The following is an 18,157-nucleotide window of genomic DNA, read 5'->3' as shown; positions in this document are numbered from 1 at the left end:
CTTTTTGGAAATCAAAGTAAACTATATCTACTGGCCTGGTATTATCATACATATTATACACGTCTTGAAAAAGTTCAGTAAATTCGTTATATATGAACGTTTATTTCTAAATTCATGTTGAGTGTCCTTTATGACATGGTTACTTTCCAGGAAATCTAGTGTTTTATCCCTTATCATTGATTCCGTAAGCTTACCCACTACTGATGTGAGGCTTATGTGACGGTAGTTTTGAGAGTGAGATTTGTCACCTTTTCTGATGATAGGTGCAACATTTGTTAGTTTCCATTCGTCTGGGACTTGTCGAGTGTTTAGTGATTTGTTGAATAATATAGATAGAGGAGTGGCAAGCTCGTTTTTAGCCTCCTTCAAAGAGTTGTTATTTAGGGTTTGAGTGGGTGGTTACGAGCGAAGGGAAGTTTACTGAGGTTGTTTCATTTTGAGCAGCTCGGCCCGGCTCGGCCCAGCCCGACCGTGACGCTATTCAAACGCTATCTCCGGAACTACGCGGCCGATAGTAACGAAATTAGCATCATATGATAGCACAACTCTGTCAGTTTTATATGATATAGCTTTCATCTCTTCTGTTGGGTGAAGTCAATGGGTAACTTGCAAACAGTAGAAGAGTGTCGAAAATGGAATTTCTCAAAAACTACCCAACCAATTTTAAAGAAACTGAAGAGGTGTCATGTTGTTATAATTTTGATAAATTTCTTTATGTCATCTTTTAAGTAGCGCTGCGCATGCGCAAAGTCAAAATTAAAACTGATCAAACTTAAATTTTGTTGGAAATACGAGTAATACAAGTTATAACGAAAAAAAGCATGTCAAACTTGCAATATTACTGCGCAGACGCAAAGTAAATTATAAAACTTTTTGTAAGGTGACCGTCAGTTTTCTGCAGTTTTTAAGAACTTCCTTTTGTCTCAACAAAAATAGATACGTCCCATTGAACACAGAATGAAACTTCCTATCCAGAGGTATCGATACTGGGCTCCCGCAGAGTGTTGAGCTGGAGTGATCTGAATACTGGGCAAGTGTGCGATGTGCGCGGTGCCTGAAACTGCCGCCAACTTTTCAACTAGTGAAATGATAAAGCTAAATTTTTGTAGCTAATAAGATTAATACAAGTTATAATAATGAAAAAAACGCGTCATATTTGCAACACTGTTGAGCATGCGCAAGAATACATAAAACTTTTTATAAACCGACCGTCAGTTTTATGCAATTTTCACCAACTTTTTTTTTTTTTGTCTCAGCAAGAGCGGACACACACCACTGAAAGCAAAATAAAATTTCCAATCCAACGGTATACAGCACAATGACTGGGCTCCAGCAAAGTGTTGAGATGGAGTGATTTGAATATTTGGCAAGTGCGGGGTGCCTAAAATTGCCACTCTCTCTCTCTCTCTCTCTCTCTCTCTCTCTCTCTCTCTCTCTCTCTCTCTCTCTCTCTCTCTCTCTCAACAAGAACGAAGACGATTAAAAATATAAAAAAGTAAAGAAAAAGATTAATGAGAGAGAGAGAGAGAGAGAGAGAGAGAGAGAGAGAGAGAGAGAGAGAGAGAGAGAGAGAGAGAGAGAGAGAGAGAGAGAGAGAGAGAGAGAGAGAGAGAGAGAGAGAGAGAGAGAGAGAATGCATATCATGCCTTAATTAAATGAAACCTAAGTTATTCTTATCGATGTCGCGGGATTGTTCTCTGAAATGAAAGAGAAAAAAAAATCGTAGCCAAAGGAGAGAAATAGAGAGAAAGAAAGGAAGAAGGAAGAAGGAAGGAGAAAATCACGAAGATGAAAGAAAAGAAGAAAAAAGGAAAAAAAAAAAGCAAGGTGAGAAGAAAATAGGGCAAAGAAACTAAGGAGAGGAGTGGCGTGAAGAGTGGAGAAATGTTGATGAAATACCGTCAGTGAAAAGAAGGAAGAGGAGAAGGACTTACGAAGGATTATAAATGACAACGAACTTTCATTTTGGTGCTGGCCTGGCTGATTTCACTATTCTGCGCTGGTTGAGTCACTACTATGAGGGGGAAGCATGCACCAGTAAAAACCTCCTAGACCTTCAGCAGTCATTCCAGCCAAAGCTCACCGTGCAGGTGAAGCTCTACGCCAGTGTTAGTCAACCTGAGTGCATGCATTTTTTCAAAGGGTACTTTGCAACAGTGGGGTGCATGGAGGGGTACGTGCCATGGCCAGTGTGTATAACAGTGCTCAGTACGAAAACATGTTTTAGAAAGAACCATGTAAGTAATTCATTTTAATTAAGATTAAAATATTACAAATTTATGCATAACATTATCATATTACACTGAGATGCAACTCGCTCCTCATGTGTTTGAAATGTGGCATTTTGTTTTACTGTACATTTGGCACCTAGTGGACATATAGCGATCAATTAGGGTCTAATGGCCATCTTCTATGTTTAATACAGGCATCTAATACTTTTATTCATATATTTTCAGTCTTAAAATTAGAGGAAATTTCACATATTCATATAATTCTTTCGTAATTAATTGTCAAAGGCGCCAGGGTACATGAAGCCCTCAAAAGCTCTCGGAAGGCTGCATGAAGCGGTAAATGTTTACTTTCTTGCTCGTCTCAAGTTGGGAGATGAAAATATTTTTTTCTGGTAAATTTCGGTGTGTTTTTGATTCTATCTGCTAATCTTTTCCGTCGTAAAATCAGCCTTTTTTTTTTTCTCTCCCTCCCACCCTCCCGAAGACAGGTATGGCTCTGCATCTTAGCGTTTTCGGCTTCTACCTTCTATAATCTTGGGGAACTGGTAAGAAAGCTAAAAAAGAGCCAAACACCGCCTCTTACCACCAAAAACAAATAGGGAGCTGGCCAGTATTGCTGCTGTTCTTGTTGTTATGATGGCCGCCATGCTCTTGACCTTCCTCTTGCTGCTAACATCCTAACCTAACTAAACCTAACCAAACCTAGCCTAAACTGACTAAACCTAACCTAAACTAACAAAACTTAACCTAACTAAACCGGTATATATATAAAATTAAGCCGCAGCAACAGTAATGCAGCTCCCTAATTATTTTTGGTGGGTAGCGTCGTTATAATAAATTTGCAAGACATATGTATGGTGTTATAAATACTCAGAATAAAAGGATCTATCTGATGAGAGAGATAAGAATTACCCTTGTTCCACTGGCAAGAAAAGTAACAAATGCCCATGAACCAGCAGATAGCGGATGTAACAAGGGTGACGTAAGCAAAATTCTCAGGATCAGTAATCAGGATAGAACAAGAAGTAATGGGTTTAGTCTTGAAAAGTTACATTTGAAAAAGTGATTGGAAACAAAATAGTGGAAGAAAGATTGATTGTTAGTGCTGAGTCATTAAGGAGTTCTAAAAGAAGATTAGACATATTTATGGATGAAGATGAAAGGTGGAAATATGCAGGTTTGTTTCAAACAAGGGCTGTCAAGTGTAGGCCTGTTGGCTTCTTGCAGCTTCCCTTATTTTCTTATGTTCTTATGAAGTGAAGTGAAAAGTGAAAATTATAATGAGAATACGGAGGTGATAAGAGTCTAAGAGAGGAAAAATAAGGAAAAAGAGAGGACACTGGTAAGAATGAAATGTAAGCAGGGAGAAAAGGAAGGGAGTAACAATGAGAGAGAGAGAGAGAGAGAGAGAGAGAGAGAGAGAGAGAGAGAGAGAGAGAGAGAGAGAGAGAGAGAGAGAGAGAGAGAGAGAGAGAGAGAGAGAGAGACGGATGGATGGAAGGAGAGATACATGTATGGTGAAGACTAAAAAAACGACAACCCAAAATAGACGTGGGTAAAAAAAAAAAAAAAAAAAATCAATGGAAAGGTGCCAATAAAGTAGATGACAGAGGAGTCTTGTCACTGGGGCTTCATTCAGGTTAAAAGTAAACTGTGCACAGGAGAGAAGAGCTGGAGACATAAAAAAAAGAAAGTGATTACTAAACGTTTCCACAGTTATGAAACCAAGAAGCATCGAAACATACTTAGAGGCAGAGGCAATACCTGAATCATAACTGTTATTACAATTACCTTACGTCACTGGAAATAATCTCGGTGCGTCTTTCAAATGACCTAATGAAAGGTTAAGAAATGTTACACCATTTAACACTGATATGGAAAAGTACTTCATCTTCTGAAATTGTACGATATGTCTTAGAAAAACGTATCGAGGCCTGTTGCACTTTTACCATAGAGGACTTGTACTGCTGGAGTTATTATCACATCTTGTTGACTTTTTATTTTATCACTTGTTGACTTTTTATTTTATCATAGAGGACTTGTACTGCTGGATTTATCATCACATCTTGTCGGACTTTTTATCACAGATGACATGTACTGCTGGTTTCATTATCATACAAGTATGTATATATAAGCCAAAATAATGATAACGAACTAATTTAACGATATTGAATTTGATGTTACTATAGATAGATAAACAAATAAATAAATAACGATGACGACGAAGATAAAGATGCGAGTTTTCAAGATAACGATACGATTCCAGTTTATACGATAATGAGGCGATTCCACGATAACGATGCGATTCCACGATAACGATGCGATTCCACGATAAAGATACGATTCCACGATAACGATGCGATTCCACGATAAAGATACGATTCCACGATAACGATGCGAGTTTCCATGATAACGATGCGATTCCACGATAACGATGCGATTCCACGATAACGATGCGAGTTTCCACGATAACGATGCGATTCCAGATTCTACGATAATGATGCAATTCCACGATAATGATGCTATTCCACTATAACGATGCGATTCCACGATGACGATGCGATTCCTGTTTCCACGACTGCGATGCGGTCGATGGAGATAACGAAGCGGTCGATAAATGGCTTTTGTTTTAAAGTGTGCAAGAGTCAACTCATCAATGAAACAGAGTGTACCTTGCATGTTTGCTGCCCGTGAATATGCGCATGTACGTGTATGACTGGACAGAAGCAGTAATCCAATGGCAGGTGTCTAATAGGGAACTTTAGAAGGTTAGATAAAATTCTGGATAGTTGGGATGAGTTTACACAGTTTACACAGGTCTGCATGTCTTATACAAGGACTGCCACCTACTGTTTTTCATGTTCTTATGCTCTTAAAAAAAAAAAAAAATGCTAAAATTCTTGGTGTTTCTAATCACGTCATGTAAATGTGAATGTTTCAGATGTAAGAAAAAAATAAAGGGATGAAGGAGCTAAGATAGCTCCTTCATTCACAGTGTTAAGGATTCAGAGAAAACAATGAATAGAAAGCACGAATAAAGCAAATGGGTAGTAGGATTAATTTTTAGTTGTTATAGTAGAAGTTATACCTAGGGCTGGTTAGGTTAAGTTAGGTTAGGTTTTGAATTTGGATTCTTTACAGAGGCGTAGGTTAAGCGGGGATGTGACAGAGGCCTTTGAGTGGTATGGGGCAGTGAAATATAGACAGCCTGGTTGCATGGTAGTTGCATGCTGCACACCAGGATGCATGATATTTTTCAAAGGTTATCCAGAATTGTGGTGTACATGGAAGGGTACATGACGTGACCAGTGTGTATAAGAGAAATGAATATGAAAAGATATATATTTTGATTATTATAAATTCATGTATTATATTAGTATATTACAGTACACTCACACGCAACTTGCGCCTCATGTGTTTGAGAAAAAATGTCAGATTCTTTTGTAATTAGTTGTCCAAGGCTTAAGTGTACATAAATAAAAAAAAAAAAACTAACATTGAATGAATTATGAGAGAAATGAGTAATAAGAGAGAAGAAATGCTGGAGAAGGAGGATGAGAAGAAGAAGAAAAGAGGAGACATAATGAAAGGAGAAGGAATAGGAAGAATACAAAGGAAGTCAAACAGGAACATTCTCTGAGGAAAGGATAGCACGACGGAGAACACCTAACTGTTTTAGCTAGAGATGAGATGTGAAGTTTCCAGCTTAGATTATAAGAAAAGGAAGAGGAGGATAGTTGAGTGTCATTTTTTCCTCTCACAGGCCGAGCTTTGCCTGGCGCCACAGAAAGCTTCACTAGTTGTAGTTTATATAAGAGAAATGAATATAATGTATTTATGGATATATCGGATCCTCTGATTAGGGGGTTAGGGAGGTGCTGCACACTCATCTCCCCTCCTCCCCAGTCAGTCTGACTTCTTTTTTCTCTGATGGCAGTAGTGCTGCTTTTTCTTCTTCTTCTTCCTCTAATGGCAGTGATGCTGCTGCTTCTTCATCTGATGGCAGTGGTGGTGGTGGTTCTTTTTTCTTCTTTATCCTATGAAGGCGATGGTGCTGTTTCTTTTTCTTGTTTTCTTTCTCTGATGATGGCGGTAATGATGCTTCTTCTTCTTCTTCCTTTGATGGTGGTGCTTCCTGTTCTTGTTTTTCTGATGATAACGGTCTTTGGAGTAGCCAGGGTCAGTTGCCAAAATCGGTCAGACAGGTCGGGAGGTGCTGGTCAGTTTGGTGGTCTTATTGTCAAGTTCGTGGTAGGGAAGTGTTGCCAAAGTAAGTCAGAATATGGCAATCAAAATCAGAGTGAGGAAACCACGAGCCAGTCAGGGTCATTTAGTTAGTGGTCAGAGCTCCTCCGAAGCAGTGAGGTTGGTCAGTCATGTAGGTGGTCAAACTGGGAGACTGAGAAGGGTAGGGAGGTTCTGCACACTTATCTCCCCCGCTCCCCAGGTTCAGTCAGACTCTGTTGCCAGAGTCAGTAGGGAGTTGCTGTTGCACACTAACCTTGCCAGGATCAGTCAGGCAGGTGGTGCACACTCACCTCCCCTCTAGAGTCAGTCAGGGTCAGTCAGATCTGTAGTCAGTGTTAGATTGGGGAGAGTAGGAGGTATTGCACTCACCTTCCCCGAATCAATGAGTGAGTCATCTTGATGGTCAGTTTGTCAGGGTCAGGCTGGTGGTCAGAGTCAGATTAGGGGGTTAGGGAGGTGCTGCACACTCATCTCCCCTCCTCCCCAGTCAGGTTAGTTGTTTTTGGGGTTGCCAGAGTCCGTCAGGTTGGTGGGAGGAAGGGTAGGGAGGTGCTGCACACTCACCTCCCATGCTTCCCAGGGTCAGGGTTGGTGGTCAGGTCAGTAGGGAGGTGCTGCACACTCACCTACCCTTGGTCTGTTGCCAGAGTCAGCTAGTTGCCAGGATCAGTTGCCAGGGTTAGAATCGGATTTGGTGGTAGGGATTTGGTGGTAGGGGGTGGTAAGGCGGTGCCTTCCTCCTCTGGGGAGGGTAGGGAGGTGCTGCACACTCGCCTCCGAAGCAGTAAGGCTGGTGGTTAGAGACAAACTGGGAGGTTAGTTGTTTTGGAATTGCTGCACATCCGCCTTACCAGGATCAGTCAGGCTGGTGGTGGTCAGAGTGAGAATGGGGGGAGTAGGAGGCACTGCACACTCACCTCCCCTGCTCCCCAGAATCAGTACAGGTAAGGAGGTGCTGTACACTCACTTGCCAGGGTCAGAATCAGATTGGGGGTTAGGGGTGTGCTGCACACTCACCTCCCCTTGCTCCCCCGAATAAGTGAGGTTCCTGAAAGAATGGGAAGGGTAGGGAGGTGCTGCACACTCACTTCCCATGCTTCCCAAGGTCAGTCAGTCAGTAGGTGGTCAGAATCAGATTGGGGGTTAGGGAGGTGCTACACACTCCCCTTAGTCAGTCAGTTTGGTGGTCTGTTGCCATAGTCAGTCAAGTCAGGCTGGTGGTCAGAATCAGATATGGGGGTAGGGAGGTGCTGCACACTCACCTCCCATGCTCCCCAGGGTCGGTCAGTCAGGTGATGGTCAGAGTCAGAGTAACTGCACACTCACCTTCATTGCTCCTCCGAATCAGTGAGGTTGGTGGTGGTCAGTGAGATTGGAGATGCCAGGATAAGTCAGGTTGTCAGAGTCAAACTGGGAAGGGTAGGGAGATGCTGCACACTCACCTCCCATGCTTCCCTAGTTTTTAATTATTCAGTTCAGTCAGGTCGGTGGTGGTCTGCTGCCAGTCAGTAGGTGGTCAGAATGAGATTGGGGGTTAGGGAAGTGCTGCACACTCACCTCCCCTGCTCCCTTGCCTCCTTCTTCTTCCTCTGATGGTGTTTTCTTGGTCAGTCAGGTTGGTGGTTGTTAGAGTCAAACTTGGGAGACTGGGGAAGGTAGGGAGGTGCTGCACACTCACCTCCCATGCTTCCCACGGTCGGTGGTTGGTCAGGGTTGGTGGTCAAGAGTCAGTTAGGTTGGTGGTGCCAAGGTCAGATTAGTATTTTTTTTTTCATATATTTTTCAAACTTTTTTTTTCCAGGGTCAGGTAGGTAGCTCGTATCTTTTATTTATTAATATTTTTTTCTTATTTATTTTTTTTTTTTGCCTGGTAGGTGTTGAGAGAAGGGAAGTGCTATGCACTCACCTTTATTTTTTTATTTATTAATTTTTCTTTTGCTTGAAGACAAGGGAAGTGCTGTGCACTCACCTTTATATTTTATTTATTCATTTTTCTTTTGCAGACAAGGAAAGTGCTATGCACTCACCTTTATTTTTTATTTATTCATTTTTCTTTTGCTTGGAGACAAGGAAAGTGCTATGCACTCACCTTTATTTTTTAATAATCATTTGTTTAATCTTTTTTTTTTTTTTTTTTTTCGTCTGGTAGTCCGTAGACTTGCCAGGGTTAGGTGGGGAGAGAAGGAAAGCGCTGTGCACTCACCTCCCTTGCTCTCCCGGGGGTGGTAAGGCCATGCCTTCCACTCCTGGGGAGGGTAGGGAGGTGCTGCGCACTCACCTCCCCTCCTCCCCGTGGGCAGCTCCACCACCGTGCCTGTGTGTTTGAGGCACACATGGTGATGGAGGGATGCTCTTTGAAGGTTTTTGCGAGTTCCGAGAGGGGGGTTCGAACCTACGCGCCCCTCACTTCCCTCACGCCAAACTCCAAGTGCATCACTCTACCCACTGGGCCACGGGGGACCCTTTTTCTTTTTTTTAAAGTTGGTTCTATTTCCCCATCTTCCCATCTTTTTTTGTAAAGTTGCTCTATTTCCCCACCTTATGTTCATGCCAGTGTGTATTAAAGAATTATGATGTGAATTATTTTTCATCACGTCATTTATTTATTGTATTTTGTATGGGATATGACCGCTGGCATCCCACACACTGGGTTCCCAAGACTGTCACTACGCCATGAAACCCCAACGGTAAACAAGATATATTTGAACACATGATTTCCCTTCCTGTGTTCATACAGCACAAAAAGTTCAATAAGAAAAACTGCTGCTGATTCTAATGTGAACGTTCATTCCCACAGTGATAACTAGATAATTGTTGACTTGTGGGAGTATGTCGTGGAGTGCAACTAGCAGTAGGTGAGATCAGAGAACTTGACAGCGGCAGGCATTCCTTGGGTCTGGAGCCGCCTCCCGGAACCCTCCCCTGTGCTGCACCACCACCACCACCACCACCACTAACAACAACACAACACACCATTACACCTGTCCATCCTGCAGCACGAGAATGACTCAGCCCAGAGAACCACGGATTGCTTTATTCGTAATTCACGTCCACTCTCAACATAGACATCAGTCAAATTATGTCATTGAAAAAAGTTGGTGAGCGGCTCTTGGCAGCGAGTGCCCTTAAAGCACTCACTTGTTCTTCACACAGGATTTACGTAGTGAAGTGTATTGCTGCTGTTGTTGTTATTATTATTACTATTATTATTTATTGTTGTTATTATTATTATTATTATTATTATTATTACCGTCATCATCATCATCACTACCATCATCGTTGTGCAGCTGGCCTGTGTCCTTTTATTTCCCTGTCGTATTTGTAACGCTGCAGACCACCTTGTTGTTTATTCTTGATGCACTGCACGGTGTTATTGGCATTTACTTCTGTTTTCTACTGTACTGAATCTATTTGTTTTGCAGAATTGATTTACTATCATACTACTTGATTTTCGCCAAGTTAATATTTATGTAGATTTACTTATTTGTGTTGTGTAGGATACTTTCTACTTACGTGTTTTTCTTCCTTTATGTTCACTAGGTAAAGGTGCACACTGGAATTATAAATGTTACTAATAATGATAATACTGATTATGGATGACAAACTAAACTGATGAATAAACATCGAAAAATTCATTTTAATAAAGCACATCCTGCATAGTGCTTTGTACGAAGTGCCGCGCACATGGACTTCAGAGATGCGATGTGCCTCACATGAAGGCCTAAGTGAGAGTGAGTGGTGGGTGGAGCTGAAGGCAGTGCATTCAGGGTTGCCAGATTACTGAAGCAGAAAGAGGCCAAAGGTAAAAAAGCCAAAAAGGTCAAATGCACTACAATAAGAGTAAAAATATTCAATAAATGCATGATGTGTACTGAGCACTGGGCTGTAGTGGACTACTGGAGTGGCGATCTGTGTATACAAGTGCCACGTGCTTCGTCTGTCCTTCGCCTGGGCCAAAAAACGGAAACGAATTTCACGAATTTAATTCCAGTGTGAGAATACCGACAGTGGAAGAGAGTTATTAGTAACGGTATATGCTAGGCAACTAGGCCTAAGGCCTTACAGCTCCCGACGCCTCATCTGAAACCTGACCCCAATCCAATGTACACTTACTGAGATTGGTGGGTTCAGGAGTGAATGCAAAAATACTAACAAGACATTATGAAAACGTTCTTGGCACAAAGAAGTGGCCGTGTTCATGACGTGTACCATATCCCTACGTCCCTACATCATAACTATGGGGAAGGACTTTCGCTCTGCAGGCATTATGTTATTCCAGCAGCGATGTCATAACAAGCTAATCGTTATTATTCCACACACTTCACCATAGTTGAATACCATTTAAGTATCTTTTTTTCTTATCACAAAATTAATCGATGAGTGCACGCGGGCCACACTAAATCAAGTGGCCCGCGGGCCCGCTGCTGGACACACTGCTCTAGACCATGTTTTTTTTTTTTTTTTTTTCATTCTACATAAATATAAACAACCAGAACGATCGCTTTTCGGTCATTTACCAATGACTCATCACAACACAACACACGGGATTTCTATAGACAGTACCCTGCCAACGTACTCCTGGCTTATTCATGAACACAGGTAGCTGTTGATAGGAAGCCTAAAATTACATCAGACACGTAAAAAAGACAACAAAACTCACGGCAAAGTTCAGCCGTGCACCTCGCGCGTCATCATCATCATCACCCAGCTGATCTGTCCAATTTTCTCTTATTGTTGTTCAATAACAAATTTGTTTTAGGAGGCGGCGAATAAACTCACCACAGGAAATAAACTTATCATGGCCAAATGGTGTATATTTAAGCCACATATTCAAGAAAAGCACCCCCTCCCCCCAAAAAAAGCCAGATTTGATAATTCAGGCCAGACTAAATGTCCTTAGGCCAAATGCTTGAAAAATGCCAAAACTGAATAGGCGAATCTGGCAATCCTGACCTCCTATCACCTCAAGTCATACGCGGCAAATTTAAAAATTGGAACAAAAGTGTTCTTACTGGGTTCTCGATACAGTGCCTGGCGCTTTCACGAGAGGCATCAGTCGATCAGGCTCCGGCTACCATGCAATCCCTGTAACAGTGCACTTCTCATAATGGAGCGCCGCACGCTGCATAGTTACCCCTGCAGCAGTGACCCCTGGTACCTCAAATCCCGATGATAGTCACTAACTGATTGGGTCCTTGACTTTTCAATGCCCATCACAGGTAATTGTTTACCCTGTGGTGGGAGGAGGAGGAGAATGAAAAATTGGAGGAAAAGGAAGAGAAGAATAAAAAGAAAGTCCAAGCAGCAACAGACCCTGGGGTCTTTACTGGGGTGTTTGGGTAACTATTCTACGCTAACAATTGGGAGAGATAAACAGGATAGCGCGGAAAGAGGAACCAAAGGAATACAAAAGAAGACCAAACAACAACAGGCCATGAGGTCCTTACAAGTCTGTTTGGGTAACTATTCTACTCTATTAGTGGAAGAGACAGAAGAAGGCTCCTCCCACCCCCAACCCACTGTCCCTCCAGGCAAGGCTGGCCGGGAAAAAAAAAAAATGGTTCCATGTTGTATAGAAAAAAAAAAAAAAAAAAAAAAGGAATTTGAGAGGAAACTAAGAAAGAGATGATGACTACTTCTACCACATACAATTTAAATGCAACCCTATTATTTGTGTCCTCTGATGAGGCGCTTCCTCTACCTTAAAATTTGATTTACTAGGGCACATTTTAACTAGACCGTAGTAGTGGGTCAGTTTCCTTTTACCATTCCTGTGACGTGGTCAGCAGAAAGTCGCCGAGGAACATGCCATCACTAAGGTCTCTTTATTCTGATTCATTATCTTTGTTACACAGTAATTCCGTACGTTACTACGAAATGTTGCTATTATAAGGTTGTTGCTGCAGATGACACTATTTTCATCCTGGCCGTCAGCTGAAGCAGAGATAGTTCTTATATCGATCCTATAAAAATTTCCGCACGACTTCTCCATGCTGCTTGTGCTTTGTTTCAATGGTGTTGACGACGGGTATAAGTGGTGGTGGGGAGAAGCCTTCAACTTTACTGTCCTTCATCCCTTACTTTGGACAGACAGCCTCGTGGGGACCAATAGGTGTGTCGTTGTTTGTTCTTCCTTTGTGTCCTTTGTGTTCCTCCCCTCGTAGCTAGTTACGGGCTCACTACCTAGCCAGTTACCTGCCATCTACCTGATTGCTTGTTAACTAACTAGATTGCTATCTATCAGTTATCTAGCTGGTTGCCTGTTAACTATATAACTCTTTACCTGCTAACTAAGTAGTTAGTTACGTGTTATGTAGATATTTACCTACTAATTATCTAGCCAGTTACCTGCTAACTATATAACTAGTTACCTTCTATGTAGCTAGTTATCTGTTAACTGTTTAGATAGTTACCTATAAACCACGGAGGTAGTTAGCAACCAGTTGCTTAGGTGGTTATTCAGCTAGTCAGCTGCTATCTAGCTAGCTAGTTACCTTTGCTTCCCACCCTGCGTCATCACCATGTTATTCCGTGAAAATAGCCGCGGTTCACGCTTCTCCACTCGGAGAAAGCTGTCGTGGAGACGCCGCGCTGTGTGGAAAAAAAAAAAAAGTAAAATAAAAATAAATAAATAAAATAAAATAAATAAATAAAACGCACCTTAATTTGTTCACCAGATTAATAATATGCAATGCAGACTTCTAGAATATTAATTGGAAAACTGTAATAATTTCACATTAATTTCACCGTTAACATAATTAAATGTTTTCCCACGTTAATCTGATAATGATGAAACAAAGTAAAGCCTTTTTTTGGAGTAACGTGAATGGTAGTTACTGAGTCACATTCTCATCCACCACCTTACAAAACTTGCAGGAAAAAAAGGACAATTAAACTATCGACCATGAAACTTGTGCGGCAAATGTTGTGATGCAGAGGAAGGCGATGGCGGAGGTGTGGATATTCACCTGAAGTAATGTGGGAACGTTGACGGGATAACGCAGTCCACTAACATTACCGCTACCATCACCACCACCACCTTTACCACCACCACTACCACCATCCCGACACAAGTCCGAGTTACATACAAAGAGAAGTGAAAAGTAAAGAGAAAGAGCCACAGGAAAGACAGCAGAGTGGTAGAGGGCAAGGTCGCTGCGGTGAGATCAGGTCATAATATTAACTATACGAGTATATAGGTGAGGTCCTTGCCTCGCTCCGCCGCCTGCTTCGCTTCCTCGCGGCACGCTCAGCACCACGTGGGCACAGAGGTTATCCAGTCATCGCTCCTGTGATTGCAGCCACGCTCAGGCGGAGCATCGGGGGTTAACTGGGTATTGAAGAGGTACCATCGCGATGAACTCCGCAACCACCGCCACCACCTTCTCCTCCTCCTCCTCCACGAGTCAGGACAGGTGGCGGCCTCAGGGTGCTGAGTAGTGTAGTGGTGGTGGTGGTGGTGGTTGTGGCGATGAGAAAGACGAGGATGGTACTGCTGACTATTACGGCTATCCTTTCTACTGTTATAATAGATGAAATGATAGCCGTGTAGAGGCAATAATAATTATTACTGCCTCTACACCTGTTATAATTATGGTCATCACTACTGCTGTACCTACCAAAACCACTACTACTACTACCACCTCCACCACCAGTATTGCTACTGTTATTACTAACACCACTACTACTACTACTACTACTACTACTACTACTACTGTTAGTACCACTACTACTACTGTTAGTACCTTTACTTTTACTGTTATTATAACTACTATTATTACTACTACTACTGATATTACTACTACTACTACTACTACTGTTACTACTACTACTACTACTACTACTACTACTACTACTACTACTACTACTACTGTTACTACTGCTACTACTACTATTACTGTTACTACTACTACTACTACTACTATTACTGTTACTACTACTACTACTACTACTGCTGCTACTACTACTACTACTACTACTACTACTACTACTGTTACTGCTACTGTTACTACTACTTCTTACTAATAACTACTACTACTACTACTACTACCACCACCCTGTGTGTGTGTGTGTGTGTGTGTGTGTGTGTGTGTGTGTGTTCCACTTATTACGTAAGAGAATACCTCGTCCTTTTTTCCCCTCACCACGTTAACCCTAACCTCAATTTTCTTTCTTTTCCATATTTCTTATTTCTTCATCTGCATTCCCTTATTCCTGTTTCTTTTTGCGTGAGTTACATTTGACTTGCCCTTCTTCGCCTTTTTTTTTTCCCTAGCTCTTTCCTTTCTTTCTTCCTTCCTTAATTTCTCTTTTCTTTCCTTTCCTTCACGTAACATCGCTGTAGTGAGGCATACCCAAAAAAAAAAAAAATAATAAATTTAATAAATAAATAAATAAATAAATAAATAAATAAATGAAGGAAGAGATAAATTTTAGGAAAGGGAAGGAAAAGAAAATTACAGAAAAGAGAAAAGAGATGAAAGTGAGAGGAAAAAAGAGAGAGGAAAGGAGGTGAAGAAAGCGATGAAGATGAAAAAAAGAACAGATAAGATGATTAAGAGGGAAAATAGAGGGAAATGGAAAGTAGGGTGAGGGAAGAAAGGGAAGGGGAAAAAATGGGGAACGGAGGGAGAGAAGAAAACGTGAAAGAACAAAGGGAAGGAGAGGGAATGAAAGAGAGAGTAAGGAACTGATGGAGGAAGGGGTAGAAGGAAATACAAAGGAATGAAGGAGGAGTTGAGGAAGTAAGGACGAAATGAAGGAAGGAAGGAAGGAAAGAAAACATATGATGATGAAAGTAAAATGAAGATACGGAAGATGAAAGATATAGAAAGATGAAAAGAAGAAATGAATGAAGGAAGAAAGGAAGAACATAGAAATAAAGAAGAAAAAAAGCAGGTGAAGTGAAGGAGGGAGGAGGAAAGGAAGGGATGAAAAAAAGGGAGGGAGAGAAAGGTGGAGGGGAAGAAGTGGGAAGGAAGGAAAGGAGGGAGGGAAGACAGAAATAGGTGGAGGGAAGGGGAAAGGGAGAGAGAGGGAAGGAGAGGAAGGTGGAGGGGGAAGGAGGGAGGGGAGACAGAAAGAGGTGAAGGAAAGGGGAGGAAAGGGAGAGGAGAAATTAAATAAAGGGGAAGTATGATAGTAAGTAGGAAGAGGTGGAGAGAAGGGGAAAGGGAGGGGGGGGGAAGAGGAAGGTGGAATAAAACGAGGGAAAGAAAAAGAAGAAGAGAGAAGTAGATGGAAGGTGAGGGTAAGAGGGATGGTGGTAGAAAGGGAGAAATAGGTGGAAGAGAGAGGGTAGGAGGGGAAGAAAGGAGAGGAAGGTGGAGGCGAAGGAGGTAAGGCAAAAGAAGTAGGTAGAAAAAGGTGAGGGTAGGGAGGGATGGTAGTAAGAAGGGAGAAACAGGTGGAGGGGAATGGGGGAAGGGAGGGGAGGAAGGTGAGAAAGGTGGAGGGGAAGGAAGGAAGGAGGGCAGGGCAGCATCCTTCACAAGTGGTCCACCTTGGCAGCTTCTGAAGGGCTAATTGTCTCCCACACCTTTCTCTCCCCAGGTGAGTCTGTCCACACACCTGCTCATCTTCCTACCCATCTGCCCTCCCATCCCAGTGTTTCTGTTTACGCCTCTGATCTGTCTGTCTGTCTGCCTGTGCGTAAATTTGACTTGCTAACTGTACTGATTAAATGACACTGACTGACGATGATGTTTGATTGACTGGATGAGTGACTGATTGACCTATTGATTGACTGACTGGCAGGTTGACTGACTGACTGACTGGCTGACTGTCTGGCTATTTGACTGATTGATTGACTGACTGACTGACTGACTGGCTGACTGACTGGCTGACTGACTGACTGACTGGTTGGGTGACTGATTGACCGACTGTTTGGTTGACTGACTGACTGACTGACTCGCTAGCCTACTAACAGACAGACTGGGTGACTGACTCACTGACTGACTGACTGGCTGGGTGACTGGCTGACTAACTGACTGACCCACTAACATACAGACTGGTTGAATGACTGATTGACTGACTGGCTGATAGGTTGACTGACTGACTGATTGACCTATTAACAGACAGACTGGCTGACTGAGTGACTGAATTTACCGAATCTCTCTCTCTCTCTCTCTCTCTCTCTCTCTCTCTCTCTCTCTCTCTCTCTCTCTCTCTCTCTCTCTCTCTCTCTCTCTCTCTCTCTCCATCCACAACAGTATTCCAGTAATCATAACGTCTCTCATTACCTTCATATCTTCTTGGAAACAACTCGCTGTATGCCTTTCGTAGCAAAAATGTCAAAGGGCAGCTATACATATTGCTGATTTTAAAAGAGAGAGAGAAAACACACACACACACACACACACACACGTATGTAACAAAAAGGCATTTCGCGTCCCAGCCACCTCCTGCAACATTGTGACAACTCATACGAACAGAACTGAACCCACAATTAAAATGTTCATAATTGTAGCTCTTGGATGCAACCATAAATTTTTCCCCTACTAAATTATGGTGAGACAAGACGGAAAGAGAGAGAGAGAGAGAGAGAGAGAGAGAGAGAGAGAGAGAGAGAGAGAGAGAGAGAGAGAGAGAGAGAGAGAGAGAGAGAGAGAGAGAGAGAGTAAACCATCCTTCTGCCATGCTCCTCCTTGCCTCGATCTCGGCATGGTAACAACCACCCTAACCACCTAAGGGTCTCTTTCCAGGAAACTTGCCGGCCAGACGCAGCATCGCCCGCCCCTCCATACCATACACCAGTTTATGCTTCCACGAACTGAACTGCTCACCTGCACTGGTCTGCTGTACTCGAATTTGATACATTGGTCTGGTTTAAAGTGGAGATTAGACTTGAAAGATAGAGAAAGGATAATGAGTGTGCAAGCAGTAAAAGTTTTCTAGTGGTTGGAGTTGAATATTTTGATCGGAAAATAACGCTGTGTTGCTTAGAAAAAGTTATATCATTATCACTTTTAAAGGGTTAATTTTGATAATTCGTAAGTCATCTATACTGGTCGACCTCCTCTTATCACTGACGTACTCAGGGCTATAATCATCTGTACTGGTCGATTTGTCCTTACCACTGATACATACAGGGATATAGTCATGGGCGGGTCACGACACAATTATACATCCTTGAGTCTGCGCAGAAAGAGTCCCCAGCATACTTTATCCTGCCGCATAAGGCCTGGAGTGAGGACGTGCTATGTGTACTGTGTGTCCCACTTGGCAAGGACACTATTTCACGTTATATACCGCCATCCAGACATTTATTTATGATTTTTCTTTTTACTCTGAGTTGTGATGCAGCAAGAATTACATATTTTGATACGATTTTTCTCATTTCTTCTCTCTTCCATGCAGCCATCACTGAGCAGCTACAAGGCATTTCATAAACTTTTCGCCTACAATCGCACTGTTTCTTCTGGGACTCTGAGGTACAGCTTTTCTTTTAAACATTTTCAGCTTTGTTGACGAGGTTTCAATAAGCTTGCAAGATTGATGTATAATTTACATGCTTGTTATTGCCTGTTGCTACTTTTAATGGCAATCATATTCTAATAAAGAAAAAAAAATCATGAAAACAACACTAACAGTACGCATGTGATTAGAATTATTTGTTGTAAAATAAATATTCACCAAATACCTTTTTTTCTTACACACTAGCACCCTCCATGGCACGT

General features: G+C 42.1%; 1 long non-coding RNA gene across 1 annotated transcript; it reads right to left on the bottom strand.

The window, feature by feature from the left end:
* Positions 1 to 6,517: 6,517 nt before the first annotated feature.
* LOC135113029 (uncharacterized) lies at positions 6,518 to 8,936 on the bottom strand. The gene is made up of 2 exons (XR_010274694.1): positions 8,569 to 8,936; positions 6,518 to 8,506 (listed from the first exon to the last, which is right to left on the bottom strand). It is a non-coding gene; the product is annotated as an uncharacterized LOC135113029 (long non-coding RNA).
* Between the last annotated feature and the right edge of the window lie 9,221 nt (positions 8,937 to 18,157).

The sequence above is a fragment of the Scylla paramamosain genome, chromosome 2 (assembly GCF_035594125.1).
Source record: "Scylla paramamosain isolate STU-SP2022 chromosome 2, ASM3559412v1, whole genome shotgun sequence".
Taxonomy (NCBI): Eukaryota; Metazoa; Arthropoda; class Malacostraca; order Decapoda; family Portunidae; genus Scylla; species Scylla paramamosain.
This window is presented reverse-complemented; position numbering and strand designations above follow the sequence as displayed.